Source organism: Aphis gossypii, chromosome 3 (genome assembly GCF_020184175.1).
Source record: "Aphis gossypii isolate Hap1 chromosome 3, ASM2018417v2, whole genome shotgun sequence".
Classification (NCBI taxonomy): Eukaryota; Metazoa; Arthropoda; class Insecta; order Hemiptera; family Aphididae; genus Aphis; species Aphis gossypii.
In genome coordinates, this window is record NC_065532.1 from 49,958,524 (window position 1) to 49,964,051 (window position 5,528).

Sequence of the window (5,528 nt, forward strand, 5' to 3'; positions counted from 1 at the left end):
CATTTAAATATGTACCTATATTAAATTAGTCGTATATAGAGTTATAAGTAGGTACATGGTATTTACGCGCACACTCGAATTGAATTTGGTATAAAGACAGGCCAAAACGGCAAAATCTATATATTTATTCTATATCAGTATATTTATAAATACACACACATATATATATCCTATTAACGTGAAGGAAATATACACGCAAAGAACATATTATCAAGTCTTCCGACCAATATATTGGTACACCTATAGGTGTGTCACGTCAGAGGCACGAATTATCGTCACGTTATCGTACAAGACGATACTGTTTCAAAACATGTGTTCATTTCATTCACTCTGTAATATATCATTGAGTTCATCTGTTTACACAACTGCAGTTTTTTTAAAAGACTGTCGACGAATTATTTATGTATCGTTTTATTTTATGTAGTCAATTTTTCAATCGTTATAATATGGTCCGAAAACATGATCTAAAATGTCTATAACTTTAAAGGACAAAGGTTGATGTTTTTAATTGTTACTTAACATTGAACTTCCATATTAAATATATTTTGTATTTAGTTAACCCATGATTAGTATTTAGTATTTTTATTATTCAATCATCATATTACATTATTTTACTCTGAAACATTGGTTCATGATTGTATGTAAAAATAAATACGAGCAAATGAAAATAATTCAAGTATGATAAATTGAATCATTAAAATTTAAAATTATACTGTGATAACTGATAATATTTAAATGCGAACAGTGTTCATGAAACAAACGTGTGGCCACCTGAGACATATATAGGTATATTGTGTCTATGTACCTACAATTATGTTTTAACGACATATTTATATATTCATATTAACAATAATAAACCACATGTGAATATATCTACATATACAATATACATACAATATGCATACACAATAAATAAGTTTATACATTACTAATTTTATATATATATATATATTTGTATAGCATAAAATTATTTAATACTCGACTAATTTATTATAGTTGATTTGTTTTATTGATAATTCTAACACAACAATGTAGGTACTCTTTGATATTTTTTAATTTCGTGAAACTTTTAAATATACTTACTAAAAAAATATAAATAATGTATTTCTTTAAATACAAACCTATAGTATAATATAAATATATAAAATATATACCTACCTTTAAAATAATATAAACAATATTTATTTATTATACATACACATACCTACTAATACCTATAGCTATGATAAGATAATTATCTAATAGAATGTTTATATAATTTCTCAAAGGAACATAAATTATTCTTGAAACTTATAAATAAAAAATACCTATAAATATAATTTTAATTTTCAAGCTTTTTTAATACATTCATACTCAAATATTAGTAATAATGTTAGTTGTTAATATATGATAGTACAAATACAATTATGTTTAAGACTAAACACTTAAACAATTTTAGTTAAAAATTTGCGTTATATTATTATTATTATTATAATGTATTTAATTAAGAATTATGTGGTAAAAAGTCCATTTAGAAAAAATGTATCGATTATTTTCTGTGTAAATATTAGAATATATATTATTAAACCCATCATCACTGAACTATATTATGGAGCGAGTTTTGTTAAATTTATTTGTATATCCGTTGTAAGTATAGGTTTGTTAAGTTTAAATAAATTATTGGAATGACACTTACTACATAATAATATGTACTACTGTATCTAAATAATATTTAATTTAATTTCCTTCTAGTGACTTTTTAGTAAGATTCATTTCTCTTTAGCCACTATACTAAATAAAAAACGTAGTTTTTCAACCAACATTTTTATTTATATTAAACATAATTTCATTTTATGGTTTATACAAATATCATAATACTATTACCGATGAAATAAATTACTTTTAAACCACTATATAATCACGATTAGATTAGTCTCAGTTAAAATAAATAACTTGACTAATTTATTATTTTTTATTATGATACTTAGGTAACAATGAGGATTAAATTATCCAGTCCCACGAGTATCATAATATAATCAATTTTCATTTCAATTATATATTCTATTTAATACATACCTAAATGTACGATATACTATGGACAGCATATTTAGTACGTATATATGGTAATTTAAAAAGTAGGTATACCTAATAGTTGTAATCGTTCAATTTTTGAAAAAAAAAGGTCTAGGCGCAGAATATTTAAATCTCTAATTTCAAACTCGAACACTTAATGACCGCTTTTATAAATGGTTATATAATTATTATTTTTATTACTTATTCTATTAAATCGTTTAAATAATAAATTTTTAATATTTTCTCAGTCAATAATCAGTATATTATATGATAGTATTCAGACAAATATATCGTACTATAGTTTTAACGTGAGCCGTGTACGGAGTAGGTAATACGTAGAAAATCGCTTTCAAACGATAATTAATTATTATTCTTTTTTATCGAAACAAGGTAATAATATCCCCCAGAGTGAGATAGCTAAACGTTTATAAAATATTGTGTACCGTATTACAGGCACCTACTTACACGTGAAGTATAAATTTTCTGCTGTCGATTTATTTAGTAATCTTATAATATAATCTGAATTCTGATAAAACTACACCTAATGCGTTTGTCGCTATAGTGTTTTTTCAAATAAACGTTGGCCGTGTCGACTGAGATATCTCGTAGATCCTCGGGGGGCTCTGATTCGGTTGGTATATTATGATACATTATTATTATTGAGCACATGGGGTTTCGGACACGGTCGTTATTCCATACGTCCATTAAAATGATTCATAGCTTGCTCGTGTACACCACGGTGTGTATATAACGCATGTGTGTAAGGTGTGACAAGTTAATAGATAAGCGTATAATTGACGACGTGTATAAATACCTATACGTACCTATACGGAGTATAGGTATACCTATATAATATGTGTAACCGGCGACGGCGATAGGCAATTGGTAAACTTACCGCGGGTCCCTGATGGTGGACATTTTCTTCTACTCGACATAACGTCAGTGATGAGTTTTTTGCCTCCGGCAAAGTCAAGTATTATACGAGTATACATTATATAGTTATAATATCAGTAAAGAACAAATTAGTCGCTTCAGTGTATATTATACGTTCCACGTATTTACTCGCTACTATATATTATTATTATACTGTTGTAGTATAATTAGGCGTGTAAGTATGTATAGCGTGTATTATCCGCTTTCGTAAATATGGCATTAAATAAAGATAATAATGTATATAGTTCGTATATTGTACCTAATACATTTATATACCCACGTAATATTCATTGTAAACAGGAAAATATGACTCGATAATGGTTATTGGTGCCCATAATATATGATATCATCCGATGATGGTTATTCATTTGTGGGAAAGAATAGAATAAATACTCTGTACTAAAATAAGATTACATACATCTGCTAATTCGACGTTAAATGTGTATAATATAATAAAAAAAAATCACAATTTATACGACCTGTCCGGATAGAACGTTTTTAATAACTTTATTTTGAGGTTTTACTACTTTTATATTGCCAGATTTCATTTTGCTCCCCGTGGTTTTCCAAAATCCAAAACTGGTCGGTGTGCTCATAAGGTTTGTTACCTATACATGCGCATGTATTATATACTCTATTATATATATATATATATATATATATAATCGTAATCAATGTTTTCTTGGAATACTTTTTTCTCCGTACAAAAGGAGATTCAACAATAAAAATTAATTTGTTTTGTAGAACGTAATAAGGCAAAAGACGTAAAATGTTGATTTTTTTCTTTTTGGAAAGCCTCTGAAAATAATATTTAATGTTTTTGTAATATATTCACGGGCCACTATAATGAATAAAATGAAGATGACAGTATAAAAACAAAACAAAAAAAATAACTATGCATTTCTGCGTATAAAACTTAAATTAAAAAAAGAAATTATCGATTTTAAATATTTTAGAAGTTTTATCACACCTATTATTTATATGTGAATATATAAGTATTGTGTGTATTGAATATTCAATATCATTTTTGTACAATTATTATTAAATTTTATTTCCTAGTTCTTTCCCCATTAAATCATCACCACCACCTTAAACGATCGAGTTCAATATTAAAATATTAAATAATAATACCTCTCTGGTTTGTTATTATATACAATAGGAAGAAGCCACGAAAAAAAAATAATATTAATGGCCACCATTATTAATTCTGTCTATATGTTGGTATAAATTATAGAGCGACTGTGTGTGTGTATCATTATAAGCGGAAGAATTTATTTGTTTATTATTATTATTATTTTTTTATTACTCTCATAAAGATGATATTGGGTTTGTATATACATATATGACGTGAAGACGATTGGTGTGTCTTATAAAATGGCAATACTATAATACAAGAATACTATATTATGCATAAATATAATATATGTATATTATTATGTATATCTATATACATTTTCTTTTAATATTCGCTGTACATTTAATATCATATTATATATAGAGATGGATGCGTGTTGATAAGGCGTTAAGAAAATAATATGAATATATGTATGTATAGGTATATTATATGCACGTATATATGTATTGGTGTGTGTGTTTTGCCCCGGAGTGATATTATCATTATTACTTCCATCGATAAATAAGTCAAAACTACGGTATGCCTCCAGCTGAGATGGACGACGTTCCGGATAGGCGTTTCAAATAATATACGCTTAATCATGTACAACTGTACAAGTAATATTAAATATTATGTGACCGAATACTATTATAAAAATACTATTAGACTATTATATTTAAAAAAAAGTACTATTATACCTATACGAAGACGATATATCTCCTGCTAGAGAATTGTATTTACAACATAGTCCAACAGTTCATATATTATAGAAATATAATTTAAAGTTGTAAATAGGTATTCAAGTAATGCATAATCGATCTAAATAAACGATTTATAGTTTCTATCCTAATAATTCCTAATAATTTCCAAACAATCGATAAAAGGTGCAAAGGTGGTGTAATATATACTGTTATTGTATTAAATTATTATATGTATGAATAATATATATTATGCAATTTTGCTGCAACCATTGAGTAAAGATATGTTTGAAATTGAAGAAACGAAAAAGTTTTCCCTAAAGAGAGGTGTGTGACATTTTAAAAGCATAAATATTAAAAAACTTAAGACTAAAACGTAAAATGAACTTTTTATAGACATTTTAATATTAAACGATAGAGAACTGCATTTATAATATAGTAATATATAATCTCGAAAAAATCATTTTAAGTTTTTAATTTCAGTTAGGTATATATTATTAGAGACATCATTATTAATAAACATATAAACATGTTACTTATTTTTGGGAAGCACTATACTTGATGATATAATAATATTCATTCGTAAATACTATTATATACCTAGTAGAAGTTATAATATTATTGTGTTATGGTTTTAATTTATTAATAGTATATACACTTTGGGTTTTATTTTAATTTATTTAAATAAATATAATATGCATAATATAATGTTGAATAATATGAATTATATT